The 21366-nt window shown below is 39.6% G+C and overlaps 1 protein-coding gene across 3 annotated transcripts in view; it reads left to right on the top strand.

Annotated features, from left to right (window-relative positions):
* CPQ (carboxypeptidase Q) overlaps positions 1-21366 on the top strand; it is a 386524-nt gene that overhangs the window by 83464 nt on the left and 281694 nt on the right. The gene's annotated exons all lie outside the window — the stretch shown is intronic.

Here is a 21366-nt window from a genome sequence, read left to right as displayed (position 1 = left end):
TTCTGTCTGGTTGTGAGGATGAAAGACATGACATATGGTCTAAGAATGTACTTCTTAACCCATTCCCGCTGATGCTCTACTAACTGGAAATTTTATGCTCATAGTAAGTGGCTCTTCCTTCTGATCTTTGGCTTTCTGTACTTTGCCAGTTGTGTGTGTGTGTGTGTGTGTGTGTGTGTGTGTGGTGTGTATGTGTGTATGATTTTTATCATGAGAAGGAAAAGCCCTATCATGCCCATCTAGCCTACTACCATGTTAAGAAGTGAAACCATTAGGGGCGCCCTGGTGGCTCAGTCAGTTAAGCGTCCGACTTAGGCTTAGGTCATGATCTCACGGTTTGTGGGTTCAGGCCCCACATTGGGCTCTGTGCTGACAGCTAGCTCAGAGCCTGGAGCCTATTTCAGAATCTGTGTCTCCCTCTCTCTCTGACCCTCCCCTGCTCACACTGTCTCTCTCTCTCAGAAATAAATAAAACATTAAAACAAATTTAAGGAAGTGAAACCATTAGCCCTGTTACTGAATTTGATGAGCTAGGCATCTCAGGTGGTTTTTGGTTTTCTATGTGTTGTTGTTGTTGTTATTATTATTATTATTATTATTATTATTTTTGCTTTTCATATAGTGTGTTTATTTTTGTGTTTTCAATTCATCCTCAGGGGCTGAATCCTCTCTCACTTAACTCATTTTTTGTCCTCTCCCAACCTTTAAACCCTAGAAGTCCATTATGAGTCTTCTTTCTGCCTCTATGTCCCAGCTCACCATTTGCCCACATGCACTGATAATGACATCAGGTACTGTACCACCAATTAGACTGTGGGCCACTTCCTTCAAGGCGGGTCTCAGCCCTACCTCCTTGTACTCCCCATATACTAGATGTTCAATACCTGTGTACTCATAAGCTGGTCAGCTTCGTGAAGGGATAGGAATGAGCTCCTACTCCTCTGTTCTTCCACCAAAGCTACACCCTGGGAAAGGACAAGCTTTGAGCGATATTTTCTATGGAGAATTTGGAACCCAGACAGCTACTGTGGTGATCTTGTCCCCTTGCTTCTTAGTCTGTTGGTGGGGGAAATAATGTGCTACCTAGTCGTGTCTCCTGGGACCAAGCCAACGAGTGTGCTGCCCCAGAGCCCCACTGGATGGGCTCCTTCACCTTGCTCCATCTCTGTCCTACCTTTAATCTGCCTTCAGGGACGTCAACTTATTCTCTTGTTTCCTTTCTTCCCTTTTGCCCAAATCTCCAGTGAGAGAAGAGATTTAGTATTAGGAAAATGGGCTGTTGAATTCCAAAGTCAGAAATAGACTACATAAATATGTATGAAGCATTAAAACCCTTCTTTGAAGTGTGATTTCCTGACTAATGGATGCTTCTGGGTTGATTTTTCTTTTCTTTTTTTTCTTCTTCTTCTTCTTTTTTTTTTTTTTTTTTGCACTCAGTCAAGCCCTGTTCAGACCAACTTGCTTTTTGGATGAACTTAAGAATATTATGATTAGCATCCATTTCTGCACTGTCTTTCACAAAGTGCTTTTCTGTCCATTATTTTATTTGATACTCCCAGCAATGCTGTGAGGGATGATGGGAGTTTATTCTCATTCCATTTTGTGGAGGAAGAGACTGAGGTGCAGAACATTCAAGTGACTTGTCCAAAGTCATGTAGTGTCCAAGGGCAGCATACTGATGAGAACCTATGTGTTCAACTAGTAAGATAAGAGTACGCTGTTTATCAGTAACAGGAAATGATCACCAAATTTGAGTATTTACAACATACCAGCTACTGTATTAGGCACTTTGTATACATTCTTTGTATACATTTTATCATTTAATACTCTTTGGTAACAGCAGATCACTACCATTATCCCTCCCCCCGCCGCCCCCCGTTACACACAAGGAAACTGCAATTTAGAGAGGTAAGGTAGCCCAGTTAAGGTCACACAGCTTGTCCTCATGGAGCTACAGTTTGAACTGAAGTTTCCCTGATTTCATCATCCAAGCTTTTAGCTACTTGACTTCCTCTTGACTTTATTGGACTGAGCCTCTGAAGCTGGTCAGGCCAGAAATGCTTTTAAAAGCCTGCTTCATTTCTTATGATTTCCTGAGTTGTGATTACAAACTCCATTCTCCTCCCTGTGACTCCTACAAGTCTGGGGCTTCCTGTCAAGGGCAGGAATGGGAGCTGTGTGGAGAAGGGCGGAAAAAGTAAAGGGAACGAACATCAACTGAGCAACTATCATATTCCCAGTGGCTATTAGAAATCTGTTTCATAAGAACTCTGTATGTCTGGTGTTAACATTCCCATTTAATAGAGGAGGACACAGATTCAGAGAATTTGTGCAAACTTGGAAGAGTCAAGATTTTAACCCAGATCTGTCAATGATGATACCCGAAGAGTGAATGAGAAGGAGAAGTAATTCTCAGAGGCCTAAAGAGAACTTTCACCAACAGAGATGAATTTAGCCCCTGCTGGTTATAAAAGGCATTATAGTTGACATTCTGGAGCCCCATAATGTACTCTGTGAAGGAACTCGTAAGAGAACCCAAAGAGAAGAAAAACTGTGTTTTAGGCTTCATTGCTAGGCTTTTATCACAATGCCAGCAGGCCTTTGACTGAAGTACATAGGAACTGTGATTTAACCAGCAAAACACACTGGTAAACATCATAATGACACACACATTTAGGAAAATGATGTTTTTAATTTTAAATGCTGTGCAGCCTTGCCTTATATAGTCAATGCTGGGAAGTTGTGGTGTACCAGGAAATGATTTACATTTTAGCCTTACGGCAAAAATATGGAACTTGTAATTATGTCAGAGAGAGGCAAAATCTTCTAACAAGAAAAACTAAAGCTATAAAAGTCTCAGTTCAGATAAGTGTCAGTCAAACTGTTGCGTGACTGAGCATTCTACCTGAAACTTCATAGGGAATAAGCAGAAGCTAGTGACTTTTGAATAAAAACCTGCCTTCCAAATCTTCAGTTCCCTATCGCCAAAGTGCAGAAGTTGTGGGCCACAAGCATTTTCCTGTTCTAAGACCTTCCTGGTTTGAGGTGGTTTTGAGCAAGGAAGACTGTCTTGACCTGGTTTTCAGCTCAGGGGAGGACAGCCACGCATCTGCCTCTGATAACGCACAAGCCCCCCTGAAGTCTGTGGTGCTGATCAGATGCTGATCAACCGCCCCGCAGGCAGAGCACCTCACAGGTGTGACTGGCCACCTCCAGGAGCTGGGCTTTCTGCACCTTGTACCCAGCACCTCTCAGTTTCCTCCCCTATAGCCCTGGGCTGACTTTGCCAGTGGGGAGCCCCTACTGTAGGGCCTGTGGGGTGAGGAGGAGAGTGAATGCCCTACTCCAGGGAACTTGAGTGGAGAGTTAGAAGGATGAGATTGGAGAGTTTTCTTGTTTTCTTTGCCCTTCCTCTCTCTGAGAGAGGCAGTCTAGACCACAGCAATTGTTCGGAGAACTGGCTCTGTGGTCCCTGATCTGCCATGACCTTGACCTTGTCATTTATTTTCTCCAAGCCTCTTTTCCATCTAGCACAGAGTTGTTGTAAGGATTAAATGAGATAATATAATATTAAGTCCCTTAGGAATTGACAAAGATTAGATATTATTATAACCGTTACCTCTACTGATAGCATCAAACCTTGGGACTAGTCAGGTCTCAGGCTCTTTACTGTTTGCATGACAATATATTCATAACTAACTTGCTAGTCAGCCCTCTCCTGAATGCGGCAGAATTAACTGGCTTACTTAGGCCTTGAAACAAATGGAATTTATTAGCTGGCTGCAGACCCCATGTGCTACTTGTTCTTCATAGCAGGGAAGGTCTGTGTGTGTCTGGGAGAAGGGCCTTGCCCAAACTATTTGCTCGATAGTTATATTATCACACTATCACATGCTGGTGTGCTTTTATAGAGGAAGTATATCCTGGATGTTTATTATATGTTGTTTTTAGCTACAGTTTATTTTTCTAGGGAAATAAGAATTTCATGTTTTAGAATTGACAATCATTTTGCACAAGTAGTTTATGTCCACAGAAAGTTAAAGTTCTTATCTTTCAAGTTTTGTCCCAAAGCAGTGTGTGTGTGTGTGTGTGTGTGTGTGTGTGTGTCTGTGTGTGTGTGTCTGTGTCTGTGTGTGTGGTAGGGAGGGTCCCTGAATATTGGAACCTAAAACAGCATGGTCTTGGGTGGGTCAGAGCTGGGTTCAGATTTCAGCTGTGGTACGTACCAGCTCTGAGAGCCTTAATTTCCTCGTGTGCAAATGTAAATAATACCTCTCTAAAGGGATTAAAAGAGAAAAAATATTGGAAAGTATCTATCACATTATATAATGCATATATAGCCTCTCAACAAAAGTTAGTGGTTATTTTGGGCAGATAGAAACATCCTGTTAATAAAATTCAGTGGCTTCTACTTTTTATTCTTAGGGCCCTGTGGTTTTGTTTTGTTTTGTTTTGTTTTTTTCAGAAACTTCTTAGAAACCACAAAGGAAGGTGATGAGGGACTAAGGAAACAGGACCCAGGATCCCTGTCCCCTTCAAAAGGAGCTCTGTTTATATACGTTCTCTATATAGGTGCTGTGCATAAATATTATTAAAGGGAAAAATGCTTAAAAAGTGATTGACATCCAAGTTATCTATTTTTCCTTTATGGGTCATCTTTTCAGTATTATATCAGCTTAACAGATTGTATATTTGTTGTATACAATAAACATGTGTAGTTTATTGTACGTTAATTATACCTCAGTAAAGCTGCTAAAAAAGTTATTATAAGCATTTGGGCTGATGGTGTGGAGAATCAGAGAATAAGGTGAAAAAATACAGGAGTGTTAGCCATCAGCTTTCCGGCCTATGTATTCTTCAGGAAATACCCAATCCAGGCAGTCAGTTGGAAGACTGAGCAGAGATTTCTCACAGTGCTGGTAACCCTAAAATACAGCGTGGGACCACACAGAAGCCAAGACAAATTGAGAAAGGTTGAGCTTTTTTTCATAGAATTCAGTACCTTTGAATTACATGCATGTTCAGCTTGGTTCTAGTTGCTAGAGGCTACTTTTTTTTTTCAAGTCCACAATTTGCTAACCCCATTGAGTATGGAATTCAGTAAAACTAGCTTTTGCACATGCCTTTATAAGAGTCTGTACCTAGATGTGTTTGGAGCAAGGGCAAACAATAAGTGGAAGCAGATTTACTGCAGTCTGGACTTAGTTGTTAGGCTGCCTTCTTTTTGCTGGTTTTCTGGGTTGAGTAGACTTTGCTAACTGATGGGGCTGCAGGGGTCAGAGCCGAGGCAGAGCCACTCTGCTCTGGACTTGGACTTAGTACAGACATTCCTGGTGGTCAAGTCATGTATTTTCTACTTTGGAAACAGGCATTGGAACGGAATTGCTGGAACAATTGCATGGGATCTATGGTGCAGAAACCATAATGATTTCCAACAACATGGGCTAAGGTAATTTCGCTCTCTTTTTGTGCTCAGAAAGAACCCATGAAAGTTCAGAGCATCTTAATCATTTTGAAGTTGTGACACTGAGTGCGAATAATTGGTGTCTGTGGGACTCTGAGAGTGAAAGCAGGGCTTACCAGTGTTTCTCATTACTTTACAGAAAAGGACCTGGAAAAAACCCAGCATTCATTTTCAACCAGGGAATAGCAAGTACTCCAGAGCTGTATAGTCACTTGCATTTAAACACCCTGTTTTACAAGTCCATAACCGTGTTCCACAGGCAGCATTAGTACCATGGAGACCATGGAGGAAGAGCTTGAGAGGAGGACATGTGTAGTCCTCGTAACTGCTCTTCTTCATTCGCTAAGCACTCGATGAAATTAAAATTCCAAACAGTATTATTATTCAGAGACGGCATGGGATGGTGGGTTCTCATTTCTGGCCCAGCCTTCCTCAAGCACGTATAGACCAGGCATTGTATGTAGCCCCAAGGCATACTTAAGGGGTGTCCTCTGCCGTCAGTGAGCTCTATCTAGAGACAGAGACCCAGAAATTAACAGGCAATCACAATGCAGAATGTTATGTACCATGGAGAAAGCACCTAGAATATAGTAGTACGAAAGGTCCCCCAAGCCAAACTTTGAGGGTCAGACAGGGCTTTTCAAAAGGCGAGTCAAGTGAAGAAAAGGCTTTTTCTTCTTACTGCCCAGTTGACCATGAGCAAATCTTGTCCTCTGATTCTCCACTTTGGTAGTAACAATATCCCTCAATTGTTGCTTCTGAGGTTTAAATCAGATGATCTATATCTGTATCTATCTCTCAGATTATATATATGTATATATACATTCATATATGTATATATTTACATATATATATATACATATATGAATGAAAGCATATAGCAGTCACTTGCTAGGGCAAAGGGAGATGTTGGTTTTCTTCCTTTCTCCTTCCCTCCTACTTCCGTTAAGTGAGGAATGTGACCTCCAGAGCAGGCTACACAGAGGTAACTTCTGGAGGGTTTTCTGTCACTTGGTGTTTATCTCCCTGCTTCCAAATCATTAGGGTCTTTTTCCCTCTGACGCCTTTCTGGGCTGTGCTCATGCACTGCATGAGGTGTTTCACATCCTGCCTGTGACACTTCATTAGGAGAAGTGGCAGCCTCTGAGCAAGTGCTGGAGGAGAGAGAAGATAAGGGACAAATGGAGCACCGTGGGGTCATGTGGGACAGAAGAGCAGTGTGGCCCTCGAGTAAGGGCAGGCAGCAGCCACCACCTGAGAGATCTCCCTAGTCCTCACGTGGAGACAGGAGAGGAAAATCATCTTCTAGTAAGAAATCAAGGTTGCTCTGTATCTACCTGTCTTACAAGTGGTACCATATTCCTTCTCTTGGCCATGCCTACCTGCTAGAAAAGCAAATGGTGCGGCGGCTTTGGGGGGACACTCTGACTGGTCAGCAGGCACTCCCAGCACAGGGAGACAGTGCAGAGAACTTTCCAACAAGCTGCGCTTGTTATGTTTCCCCCTACCCACCCTGTGCTTCCTTTTGTTCATTTTTCTGTGCACTCTTTCCTTCTGAAGATGACTTTGCTTTTTCCAAACCCAAATCACCTTCTCATGTTGCAAATCCACCTAACCTTCAGACTTTTTTTTTTCTGCACAGCTGTCACAACAAACTTCCCCTCATCTGCTTCTAAATGTATCAGACACGATGGTGCAGGCTCTGACTTGCCGACTCATTACCCGGGGGCTTTCCAATAGAATCTAATGTTATCCAAAACTTCTCATCTGTTTCAAAGGGTACAATTTCCTGCATTCTCTGGAGGGAAATCAAATGTACTACGTTTAGGAAATAGGCCGATCCTTCACAGATTTAGTAGACCTCTAGGCAATTATGGGGTGATTATTCCAAACTGAGTGTTTCCTCACCTCATTTCCCATAACAATGACTCGGGTGACCTGACTAGGGGCTTTTCATCTTTTGAGTGAGAGATTGGGAAGTAAGTCACAAAAATTGAGATAAGCTGGGGTTCCTTTGATTTCTCTCCATCGTCCTTCTCAACGTCTTCTGCCTCTCCCCAGAGGGGCACCAGTTCTCTTCCCCCTATGTCTTTTGCAGTCTCATCTGGGATCCAAGAATCTTTTTATTTAAGTCTGTCTTCATAATCCTTTAAATCATACGCTTCATCTCCTGATGAATGGGATTCTCTTTAAAAATTGCTTCTTGAGTTTTAGAAATCACCCGTTAAGAAAAATCACTCTCAGCTGGTTCCTTTGCCTCTCTATGGCTCTTTTCTCCTCGCTCCTCACCTCTGGACTGGGATGCATTTTTCCCCCACGGCCTTTGTTCCACACTCCAAGCTCATCTCTCTCTAAGTGTCTCCCTAATTCCTTATTTTGTTAAGGTTACCTTTTTAATTTCCTGCTGTCAAATATCTGCTGTATCACCTTACTTTCCCCACTTCTAGAAAACTTGTTTTATGAATGCTCTTTCCCCCCAGGATAACGTTGCTGGCTGTGCACTGATGCAGTGCTACAATGGTTTTATTTTACAGTGACTGATTAAGCACTTTGAATAATTGTTTTAGCTCCATTACTGTGAATCTATTTGGCTTAACTCTTTTCTTTTGCCACCTTTGATTAATGTCTGACCATTGGGACAGAGAGGAATCAGTGCATTAATTTCCCCTTGACACCATTGAGAAATGCTCTTCTTCCTGCGCAAGAGCCCAAAGCAACAGATGCGTGCTGCCACGCAGGAGGAGGGAGCTTGCGCTCTGGTGAAGTAAGAATGTGTGTGCTCTCAGCCAGTGTTTGCTAATGGTGCTGTGTGGCAGCCATCTCATAGCAGAGAGCAAATGTTAGGATTTGGGGAAAAGCAGACCAGCATATCAGATTTTAAAACTGACTGGTGAATCTCTGTTAACAGTGTATAGCTGCGTGGTATTTTCTTTTTAAGCTCATGAAACTTACCAGCTGTTTAGTGAAGCAGCATTTCTGTATATGTCTGTTTGACAGATTTAATGGCAAATTTTGCAGCAAGTGACTTTCTGAACAGGCCTCCCTGACTTGGGCTGTAACAAGAACTGCGTTTGCAGCAAGATTCATTGAGGATCTTTCTGCTTTTGTGTTTATGGGATGGTGGAGTCTGGCTAAAGTGAGGGAAACTGAAAGGTATGTTCCAAAGGAAATTACTAATATCTCTACCAGAGTGTTCCTTGGAACTTGTTATTAACCAGTTCAGGGGAAGATACATGGGGGAAGCATGCTGCTTAGCAATAAAAGCACATTAGTACAGTCAGCTTACTGTAACCCTATATTGGTGAATGGTAATTAAATCTATATATCTCTAGCTTTATAGTTTTCTGCAGCTGACTCTCTGGAAGATTTCTGCACTTTGTCTGATTTGAGGAAGGCCATATTCTCTCCCCTGCCTCTGGAAGAGGCTGCTGTGCCTTGTAATAGCTTTTTAATATCACCAGATCGAAGACAAATGCTTCGCTAGTTTTACTGGCAGAAATAAAACACTTCCTATTACTCTTATGTTGGGGGTCCAAGTCCTAGAAAACTAGAACTTTACAAGGCTACAATCCTATTTCCTTTCATCCCTTTTTTTCAGTTCTTCTGGATCATAGGGCCTCAGAAATTGCTAATGTCTAGGGTTACCCACTTTGTATTTGATTCCAAGGTGTATAAGTTGCATTCGTCATGATTTATCTGTGTTTTTATTGATTACATGTGCTTATGATGGCTGTGGATTGTGGGCATGCACACTTGTGGCTGATCACAGATCTAAGACCCCTGTTCTCAAAAGCATCCACCCTCACGGTCAGCCTGACAGCTTTAGCCAACAAAGGGACCAAGAGCAGTCTTATAGCCTCTGTGAATTTCAGTACAGATTTTGCAAGCCAAGGATATAAAGTTTGTCTGAGGGTTCATGGTTGATTTCATTTATTGGAATCTAAATCATATTGTTTTACTTAAGCAGCGTGTAAGGGAGCTTTACATTTATTTCTCATAGTCCCATCATGATGTAGGTCAAAAGTCAGTTATATTTGGCTATATGAACAAAGATACCTACAAAGAACAGTGGGAATTTAGGCTCCATTGTTTTATACACTCAAGAAACTTGAAAAGAATAAAGAAGTCTAGAAAAAGGATTAGTAGAGTGAGCCCAATTAATATTTTTAGAAGGTAAACTCAAATACTGCTCATTGTTAAACAGTAAAATGTCAGGGGCACAAAATGAGTCAGCCTGCTGGCTCATTGCTGACGGGATTAGGAGGGGTAAGAGGGAGAAGGTCACTTGTCATCTGTAGAGTCGGGCCATGAGTGATCCGTTTGGCCACTGGGAGGAGAAGGGTCTCCTGGGGGACCTCTCCCAGCAGGGTGTCACCTCCACAGCATCTAGGATTCCTTCTCAGAAGGGGACTGCCAGTCAGCGTTCCACTTACCCTGCTCTCATCGCCTCACTGACCAGCTGTCTCTGGACTAACTTGCAGAACCAATGGGGAAAAGAGGAAATATCATGTACTGACTTCTTTGCCTGGCTGTCAGGATTTGCCTCTCTTTCTTCAGTCCTCCTCCCTTGTCTCTACAATGCCCACGCCTTATTCAGGATGACAAGTTCAATGGCAGAGACATTGGAAATGAAGCCTCTTTACTATGTCTCCTGGAAAAATAATGGTGAAGCTATTGGATACAGGTGAATCCTAGTCTAAGATGGTAAGAGGGGTGGGCCTGGGACACTCGGCTCTCTGTCTTGGAGTTGGACCGATTCTGGTTCACTAATGTATGATTTTTTCCACAAGTACAAGTAAGGGTTATGATTAAAAAATGTTTAAAAAGGAGTCAGGTAGGTAAGTCTTTTTGTTTTCAACTTCTTATTTTAAAATAATTGTAGACTTATAGGATGTCACAAAAATAATACAGAGAGATCTTGTTGTGTCTTTTACCCAGCTTTCTACAATGGTGACATCTATGACTATAGCATAGCAAAACCAGGAAATTGCCATTGGTAGACTCTAGACTTCATTCGCATTTCACCAGTTTTATTAGGGACTTTAAAAAGGTTTCAGACTCTATGCAATTTTTTTTCTAGTGAGTAGAATTAAAGGTGCAATGAGAGCCAAGGTTCTTCTCTGATATCTTCCATTCTTTCTATCTTGCCCTCCTGTCCCCCCATAATGTGAAAAATAGATACTAGAAAACTTACATCAACAAATACAGTCTGAATGCTTACTCTAAAAAGCAATAAATTAGGTGCCAAGGAGGACACAAATGCTTGTAGGGAAAAATGGTCTTATATCTGGGAATTATCTGCTTATTCAGAAAGGTTTGGCTCAAGGCAGTACATATGACTAAACACATGAAATGTATCCAACACTTTTTTTTTTGAATTATAAAGAGAAAAGGGCTATTCTTCAGCCTGGACATTCACTCCTCCTCCCTGACCCATATGCCTACTAGGTCTTAGACTTTTTCAAAACTAATTCAGATATCACTCCTATATTTCCTACCTATGTTTATTGAGTACCTACTGTATGCTAGATCAGTTCTAGATCTTAGAGGTTCAAAGATGGCTTCTACACAGGCCCTGCCCACATTGAGTCCACAGTTTAGTGGGAGAGATACACATTTTGAAAATAAAACAGTTTGAAAGATAACCAGTGCAGCAAAGAGAATGCAATTGGAGGAGAGGAGGCTGGAGACAAGGAGATAAATTAGGAGATTGCAATGGTGGTTCAGGTTAAGATAGTATGGCCAGAAACCAAGCTGTTGAGGAAGAATTAGCGGGGAAAGATGGCTTTGGGGGCTTTTTAGTAGTTAAATTTGATAGCACTTACTGATCAAGTAGCTGAAGGATTTAAAAGAGGGTGAGATGGCCCAAATGGTGCAGTTGATGGGTGGTATAAATGCCATGTGTCAAGAGTGGGCTTTCAGGGATAGGAACGGACTTGGGAGAAAAGTCATGAGAAGGGTTTAGGTATGTTGAGTTAGAGGTACTTATGGGCATCCAAACTAAGAGAACTTATTATCCTATAGGTGAGTTCTTGCCATGCATAATAATGAAGACTTGGAGTGCATGACCTTCCCAGTTAAAACGTGTAGTAGGAGAAGAAGGTCAAGGACAGAGCCATAGGAAATAAGCTTTAAAGGAGAGATGGAGAAAAGAGACCCTACAAAAAAAGATTGAGAAGGTGGGCAAAGATACAGAAAGAAAGGTATTGGAAAAGAAGAGACTGTTCATAGTGTTAGATGTTTCAGATATTACATATGATAGGAAATGAAATGTCTTCATTGGATTTAGGAGCAAGGGCATCCATAATGACCTTTGCAAGTTCAATTTAAGTTGACTAGTAGGAGGAGACAGAATGGTAGATTCAGTAGTGGTTTTTATGTATGAATCACTTAAGTGTTTAGTGTAACGTGATTTTGTCAAGTGCTAACGTGGAGTGTAAAAGAAAGCGTGACTCATATTCAAAATTTAAGAAAATCCACAATAGAATATTAGAGCTGAAATGCAACCTTTTAATTTTACATGTAGAGACTTCCAATAAATTGTCCAAAGTCATGCATCTAGAGAGGGATAGCCAGGACCAAGTCCCAGGTCTCTTGACTCTCTTTATGAAAGGAACTTATGGATATGCTGCAGTTTAAAGGAGCAAATTAAGGTCTGATGCCGGAAAAGTAATCATGAAAGTGATGAATCAGAGGTGTATACTTCTGTTGTGAAATATAACTACTTGTTTGATGAATTTATTCATTTATTCCATAAATATTTATTGACAGGTATTTTGCTATTTGCTTAGTGTATGAAATAAATAAAACATATTCCTTGCAGAGAACATGCTTGGTGAATTTTATAAAAGTAAAATATTGCTATTAAGTGATGTATAGTCCAGCAGGGTGACAGACATGAAAGCACGTAGCATACAGTGCATTGTTGAAAAGGCAGCAAATAATCCTGATTGGGAGTTGAAGACCAAGGAGCCAGACCTTGCATTATTACCGCAACTTCTCCAAATGGAGAAAGAGTTAAAGGGCATTTTAGCAGAGGGAACAGCCTGAGCAAACACAGAGAGGCATAAAGACTGTTCTGTGACTTCAAGGACTGCTACACAGCCTGTTGGGTCTTTGATGTCAAGGAGAGGGAACAGCAGGGAATGATCATGAAGACTGCCATACCCATAACACTGAACAACGAACAGTGGGAAAGCAGGTGTTACAAGCCAAGGAGTCATTAGATTTGGGTGGAGGATAACTCTGATGGCAATAAGGAAGATGGGTTGGAAAGGGACCTGACTTTAAGGCAGGGATATGTGTGAGGAAGTGTTTCAAATGAAGGCTAATGAGGTTCTGAGCTAGGTGATGATAAGGTAGAGAGGAGGGAAGTTAGTCAAGAAAGAATTTGGAGGTGGAATTACAAGCAGGACAACTGTTCACCTGTTCTCCCTGAGAGAGAGGCAAGAATCCAATAACACGCTGCAGTTTCCAACTTACTGACTAGGGCAGAGAACAAAGGAAGAGCCAGTTTGGAAGGGTCGATTCTGAGTGTGGTGTTGGATATGGAGAACCTAGGTGTATATGGGAAGGCTAGGTAGGCCACATGCCAGATCTTGGAGTTTGTTCCTGGTATTAGTATGAATAACATATTTAATTATGGGTCCCCCAGAAGCCCCTAAGGTAGTATAGCAGTTGGAAATGTATTCACAATTGCAATGAACAGAAAATCCAACTAACAGTGGCTAAAACAAATGGACGTTATTTTTCTCCCCTAACAAACAAGTCGGTGGTGCCGGTATTGACTCAGCTGCTCAGTGGTGTCAGGACCAGTTCTCTTGGACTCTCTCTCATGGTTACAAAGTAGGAAACGCAGCACTAGAATTGTGGCCACCTTCTTGTCAGCTGCTTCTGTTTGGGTCCCTTTGAGTAGAACTGGGTCACAGGGCCTCCTCTGGCTGGAAGGTAAGCTGGAAGAGCGAGGAAAAGAATTGTCAAGTTCACTTAAATGACAAGTTCACCATCCTATGAGATGCAATGCCTCCTTTTCAAAAAATAATGCTTTAGGGTACATGTTTTATTATTCTGAAGAAGCATCGTAGATAATCTGCTTATGCATATTTTCAATTAAATCAGTATGCTGTCCTAACTGTAATGTAAAGGAGAAATTAAAGGAAAGTAATTTATAATAAAGTACTGCAAAATGTCTGTTCACAGGCATGACCCCACTAACTGACATAATGAAGTAGTCAGGTGCTTACCTGCATAATGAACGTGACAGCAGCAAATGTAGATGGCCCAGGGGTGTGGTGGTGGTGATTCCAGTACCAGAAGCAGTGTAGTCACTGGTGTTTTGCTGAAATGAACAGCCCACAGTGAAGTTCAAACAAAAGACAGCATAGTCCTCCCATGATATATATGGTAATCATTGTAATTGCTTTTTTTTTTTTTACATTTTTTAAGTTTATTTTTTTTTATTTTGAGGAAAAGAGAGCATGAGTGGGGTAGAGGCAGAGAGAGGGGGAGACAGAATTCCAAGCAGGCTCCACACTGACATAGCATAGCGCAGAGCCCAACTCGGGGCTGAAACTCACAAACTGTGAGATCGTGACCTGAGCTGACTCTTAACCGACTCGGCTCCCCAGTCGCCCTTGGTAATCGCTTCTTGCAAAAGTCAGCTTGCATTAAAACTGTACAAAAACTATTTTTATATATACAATAAAGTTAGGTTTAAGGTTCCAGTAATAGGTTTTTCATGTTTAAAAAAATCTGTGTAGAATATTGGAGAGTTCTTAGTATACAGGGTTGTTCCTCACATCACAGTATGTCTGCTATCCCTGGCCCCTGCCAAGTAATTACTAGTAGGACCCCTACACTCTCATGACAGCCAGAGATGCTCCTCCTCCTCCACATATTCAAAATGCCTCCTAGGGGTAGTGTCATCCATATTGAAAACAACTGCTTGGATAAATGAGGCTGGACTCTTTACATTCTGAACAAAATTGAAGTTTGGTTAGCAAGAAAAAAGGGGAATAACTATTGAATAAGTAATTAATAGTGCCTGCTAGTAGTAAGAACTGAAGTCTTGCTTATTTTTGTGTCTTCTCCCAATTCTTGCACAGTTCCAGACATATCATAGGTTCTCAGTAAGCTTTCTTGAATGGTTGAATGCACAATTGGAATATAAGCTATGGAAAATGGAGGCCCAGCATTGTTTGAATTGTGAATTAAATAAGGGAAAGGATGACTTAGAGTTAAATTTATATCAGTGAATCCTGTTCTGCAATGGAAAGTTTAGGGGAAATACTTAAGTTTTCATGTAAGAAGTATATTTAGTCTCTAGAGGAAAAAAGTGATACAGTTAAAAATCAGTGAAAGTCTCAGTCCCTAAATCTTACTCCTCTTTCATTGCATTCTCTTTTCATTTTGTCCCTTTCCACTTCACTTAGTTTATTCATTCTGCCATTTCTATCATAGCCTGAGAGATTTTTAAACAACAATATTCTAGGAAAAATATTTAGAAATCGAAGCAAAAGATTTTGTTTTGTTTTCCCAAAATATAAACCTATTATTAGAGAGAAAATAATTCACAGTAGGAGAAAAGTTGGTTTTGCTTTAGTGTGCTTCCAGATTTAAGTAGAAAAGAATGAAAATGATTATAAAGAATTTTATCTCTTTTTATGAAAAAGATAATCTGTAACTATGGATCATGAAGACAATATATGAAAAGCAAGTCTTTTTCAAATGGTGTTCCCAATTTCCTTTCAATATATAACTTTCTGAATTGAAAGGCATGATACGACATGGGTTTAAAAATAGTAGTTTAAGATTTTGAAGGGCATAATATTTAATATTTTTATAGTTTGAATTCAAGTAAGGGAATAATAACTTCAACCTTTTGTATATAAAAATAAAGAGTATTTTTAGAAAACATGCAGTTCAAGTTTAGACATTTCAAATGTCCTGTAATTGTTCAAGAGTATGCTAGGTTTTCTTTCTTTTTTTGTTGGTTGGGTTACTAATATTTATGAATTTTACTTTTTCCTAAGTTTTTTAACATTTATTTATTTTTGAGAGTAAGAGAGAGAACATGAGAGGGGGAAGGTAAGAGAGAGGGGGAGACAGAGTATCAGAAGCAGGTTCCAGGCTCTGAGCTGTCAGCACAGAGGCCAATGCGGAGCTTGAAACCATGAACTGTGAGATCATGACTTGAGCCAAAGTTGGACACTTAACCGACTGAGCCACCCAGGCGCTCCTGGAATTTTCAGTGGAAGGAAATCTTGAGTGTTTTTATAAATGAATTGCTTGACTAATGCATCTTTTGTAAGCATGGGTTACTTTTCCCTCAGTGAAAATTCTAAGGAATAACCAGATGGTAATAGGTAGTGGCTTATTTGAGGATTTTGAGGAACCTCACATGATATCCTTGTCCTGGTATGCAATCTGGGTGAATTCTCCGTGCTGAGGAGACAGGAGGTAGTAAAGATAAGAAAGGAACCTCCCTTTCTTTTTTTCTCCTTCCTCCTCCCCTCCCTTTCTCCCTTCTTCCTTTCCTTGCTTCTTTCCTTTTCCTGGCTGCATGAGAGATGGGAAAGGTTCTTCATGTCCCCTGTTACATCATGCTAGGGGATTGTGCTCCATATATGTTGGAGCTTCACCAGTATACCTTCTCAGTCAGACCCTGAGGAATAATCCTTCTGTATCTTCCACCATTTCCCACCCTCCCCCCCTTTTCTCCAAAGCCCTTTTCTATGTCTTTGCTTGGGCTGTTCTTCCGTGCCACCCCCACCCTTTAAACCTCAGCTCAAGCACTGTCCTCTTCATCCCCTCCTCTCCTCTGTTCTCACAGCATCTTGTCACCACCCTGGTTATAGGGGTTTTTACATTTTTGTCTTCCTCTTTATACTTGGAAGCTCTTTGAAGGTGTGGGTATTCTCACACACATTTGAATCTTCTGTGCTTAGTAGGTGATCAATGAAGTTTTGTTAAATGAATGGAGAGATGAAGTTATGACCCCAAACAGAATACGTTTTGCAAGTAATAAAGAGTAAATGTTTTTGAGATGAGTAGTACTACTTGTCTTTGTTGATCACCATCGAATTATTTTCTCCCCTTGCAGACTATAAAAAAAATACTATGGTAGCTTGCTTAATTTTATTTCATTGAAATAACTGTGTAGAGATATTTGTAGTTCTGAACTAGGGCAGACTAATAGCCTTTCAGATCAGCAGATCCTCCTAGTGATCCCATAGGGAACTTCACTTGCATCAGTGACAAACCAATGCTTTGTGGGAGATAAAAATGACTTCCAGTGATGGTATCATTTACGATTTATCAAATTCTCTCTTTCATTGGGGGAAACTATTCACAAGTTTATCACTCATTGTGAAAAGTTGTATATTTTGATTTTCCTCAAATTAACTGTGAGCTACTAGGACCATCCCATGGTACTAATATAAAAGATTTGGTGAGTAAATATGTCTTTGTGTTATCAAAGTCTTTCTTGATTTCATACACCAGAATATTTCTACTTTTGGCCTATGTCTTTTCAGACTGAGGAGGGCTGGTGTTTTTTAATTCTTTCATGCAAATAAACTGGTGCCACTGATAATTTTCATTTGAATTGACTCGAGGACCAGAATAAATTTTTTGATGTGTGGCGATCCTAAATGTGTGAATTAGGAGAGAATTTCCTCACAGTGTCCTTGATCATTGGCCTTTATATGGCCTCTATGTTTCACTATTTTAATTTGTATTATAAATCTCTATTTCTTGCTAGGAATGTACAAATTATGTATTGGATTGCATGGTTTGTTTTTAAAGTTTTATTTATTTATTTTGAGCGAGAGAATGTGTACAAAAGGGGTGGGGCAGAGAGAGAGGGAGAGAAAGATTCCTAAGCAGGCTTTGTGCTGATAGTACAGTTTCCCCAACAAAAGAGAGAATTTGATAAAATCATGAATGATACATGTAGGGCTTGATCCTGGGAGCCATGAGCTCATGACCTGATCTGAAATCCAAAGTCAGGTGCTTAACTGACTGAACCACCTAGGTAGGCACTACTGCGTTATTTGTTTTTAAATTACATATTATTTACAGTGTTTTTCTTAAGTGGAGTGTGATATAGTAATACCCTCTTCTACTTTTGTTACCTCTCCAACAATATACTGTTAGTAATAAATATTATTTTCTACTATTTATTAAGAAAAACATATCTTAGTTGGGCTAATATGCCTTCCTAAAAACAACAATAATAATAAAAGATTCTTTCAGTGCTCTGTTAGAGAGATATATAATTATGCACTTTAGCCAAGATTACATCAGTAATTTTCAGGTTATGTTCCAAGGAAAATCAGGCTTAGAATCGACTAATATCTATTTATGTTTACTTATGTCGAGTGTTCTTAAGTGATTTCTCAGGTAGTTTGTTGTTTTGTGCCTTCAATCTTGTAAACTTTCTAAACTACTATTACATTACATTCAGGAACAAACTGATCCATTGAAAGGTAATAAATCATCATCTTTCAAATTAAACTACTTTTAAAAATAAGCATTTATTACATTTGTGGGATTTAGAGACAAAATATAGTTAAGATATTAAGAACCATTCTCACAGATACTGGTTTCTGTTTTAAAGTAATTACATCATTTTTTAGTGTCAAAATTAATTTAACTGATCACATCAGGGGGCAATTAAATATTATTATCAAAATGACATGTTTTCTATTAATTCAGCTGACATGTATGCCAAAAATGTAAAAATGATAGATTCAGGCACTTATTTTCTGAACATATGTTCTAAACAGAATGTGACCAAGGGATGATATCCCTGTGGTCCCTCTGAGAGGCTTCTCTTCTTCTCTGCCTATGTAGCCTTTCCTTGAGTCTGTCTTGAGTTGTCATATCTTCTCTATAGCTTTTCAGGATTTCTTTTGTTCTTCTCTATGTTCTAGTGCTACGGTACATATGAGACTGAGTACACATATGTTATTAGAGTTATTTGCTTCTCGGAGTGCATTGAGTGTCCATTGAATTTTATTATATGTAAATGCATACAGTTCCTATAAGAAGACAATTTTTAATCCTCTGGCAAGTCTGTACTCGTTGGTCCAGTTACCTGGTTGATCGTACTTGTTGGTTTATGTGCTACCTGGAATCACAACACAGGCCCTGTTTCTACAAAGCAAGGGTATGGACTAGGGATTCCTAAGCTCTCCTGTGTCTCTACAACATTTCCATTATATGATTTTACTCCATTACTAGAATGTATGTATTATGAAATAGTTAAGGTCTATGGGATACTTAGAGAATTTTTAATGAGAAGTAGATACTTACGGTTAGTGTTAATTAATAGATGTGTAATTAACTTTTACTTTTCTTTTTTTGTACCAACAACACATTGAAAGAATGTACTTTCAAGAACAAATTGCAATCTAGTGAAATATTTTCATGGTTTAATAAAATTTAGCTTTTAAAAACAAGCATCAGTAATGGCGACTATAGAAACCAAGAACCTATACAAATAGTTCTAATAAAAAAGAAAGCAGCGACAATATATAGTTTTCATAATTTTCCAAAACATTTTAAATATGATAGCCAGTCTTTATTCCTACAGCTTCTTTGTAAAGGAGGCAAAACAAGACTCTAAGACCCAAGAGATTAAGGGCTCCTTCATTCCCTAAATGAAAATGTACTGAGTGCTTACATCGGGATACAATGATTGAAGGTACAGTGATGAATAGTTTACCCTACTTGACTCTGAGAGTAGGAGAGACAAATGTATAAACAAATACATTAGTTGGTAATATTGTTAATTAGGGTAGAAGCATGGAAAATGGTGCATATAACTCTGCAGTGGTGTTTGGTGAGACTCTGCACAAGAAGTGATTTTTAAAGTGTTTTCATTAAAGAATGGGTCTCGGGAGACATTTGCCAGGAGAAGAGGAGTAGGATGAGAAGGGCCTTGGGGTCAAAGAAGGACAATACGCAGAGACCTAGAGTTATGAAAGAGCCTGGGTGTTGGAAGAACAGGGTCAGGTTCAATGTAACTAGAGCATTACTGTCCCATATGAATATAAGTATGTAAGTTAAACATTTCTAATTTCATATTAAAACCTATAAGAAACAAGTGAATAATATTTTATTTCATCTAATAACATCTGAAATACTCATGTTGTTTTTTCATACTTAAATATGAAGTATTTGTTTTAAGGATTAAATCAGGTATATATTTTACACTTAAAAAACATCTCAATTTGGTCTAGTCACATTTCAAGTGCTCAGTATCTAGAAGCTTCCCTAAGGTGTGTGTGTGTGTGTGTGTGTGTTTGACAGAAAAAGAGAGGAAAAAGTGAAGAAGGAAGGAGAGGAAGAGAGAATGAGAAAAAGAAGGGAGACATTTGTGTGCTCCAGAGGGGGAAGTGGAGAGATGAGGTTGAAGTAGTTGTTGGAGCAATGTTTTGAAACGCCTTGTATGCTGGCTGAATTTGGAATTTACCCCTATAATATAGTAGCTCATGACTGTGATCCTTGAATTATCTCTGGTGAAAGACCAGTTTTTAAAATTTCAAATTTATTGTACTTTTGCAAAATATAATAGCAGTAAATTAGAAAAATGAAATAAAAGAGACACACAAAGATAAGCACCACTTTTTAAACATTAAATTGGACAAATGTACAATTATTCAGTCAGTTGTATATGAAGATGTCTAAATCAGTTCTATCCAATAGAACTTTTTGTGATGATGGAAATATTTTATCTGTGTTGTCCAATATGGTAGCTGCTAGCCACATGTGGCTACTGAGCATTTGAAATGAAGCTAGTATGACTGAAAAACTAATAATTTTATTTCATTTAAATCAATTTAAATTAAAGTAATCAAATGAGGCTATTTGCTACTTTGTTGCACAGCACAGGATATGTTTACTCTTAACCTCTGATTTATTGTAGATTAGTGATAAAAAGCTGTGGACTCACATTGACCCTCATAACCTACTTTAAGTTTAAGGCATTATTTGGAGCATGGACTCTAGAATGAGAAAGCCTTTGTGTGTCTGTGGCAAGTTACTTAATCTCTTACTACCCCAGGATCCTCTTTTATAAAATAAAAGTAATTTTAAGAAAGTATCTCATAGAGGGGCACCTGGCTGTTTCCGTCAGAAGAGTGCATGACTCTTGATCTCGGGGTCTTGAGTTCAAGCCCCATGTTGTAGAGCTTACTTAAATAAATAAATATTTTAAAAAAGAAACTATCTCATAGAGTTGTTGTGAGGATTGACCGTGGAGCAGAAGGGGTTAGGGAAGGCACCAGGAAAAGATAATATCTGCAGGGGTCTCGATAGATGAATTCAATAAGGCAGATAAGAGAGAGCATATGAGGTACAGGGAACTCTAAAGCCCTTTTGGATCATACTCTAGAGGGAGGGGCATCAGACAGTAGTGACTTAGCCCTATCACTGCCACCACACTGCTAACACTATTTCTTCCTCCCTTTCCTAGTTGTTTTATTTTAACCTTTTAGCATATTTTTAAACATGTTTATTTATTTTGAGAGATAGAGAGCATGAGCAGGGTGGGGAGCATGGAGGGGAGGAGCACAGAGAGAGGAGAGTGAAAATCCCAAGCAGGCTCTGCCATGTCAGCACAGAGCCCAGAGCCCCTTGCAGAGATCAAACAAACAATCCCTGAGATCATGACCTGAGCTGAAATTGAGTCAGATGCTGAACCAACTGAGCCACCCAGGCGCCCCAACCTTTTAGCATATTGTATTTTATTTATTTTACTTTATTTATTTTATTTTATTTTGTTTTATTTTATTTTATTTTATTTATTTTAAAAATGTAGTTTATTGTCAAGTTGGTTTCCATATAACACCCAGTACTCATCCCCACAAGTGCCCTCCTCCATGCCCATCACCCAT

Source organism: Hyaena hyaena, unplaced genomic scaffold (genome assembly GCF_003009895.1).
Source record: "Hyaena hyaena isolate Hyena2069 unplaced genomic scaffold, ASM300989v1 scaffold_452, whole genome shotgun sequence".
In the NCBI taxonomy this organism is placed as follows: Eukaryota; Metazoa; Chordata; class Mammalia; order Carnivora; family Hyaenidae; genus Hyaena; species Hyaena hyaena.
The sequence above is the reverse complement of the archived record's forward strand: the minus strand, read 5'-3'. Positions and strand labels throughout refer to the sequence as shown.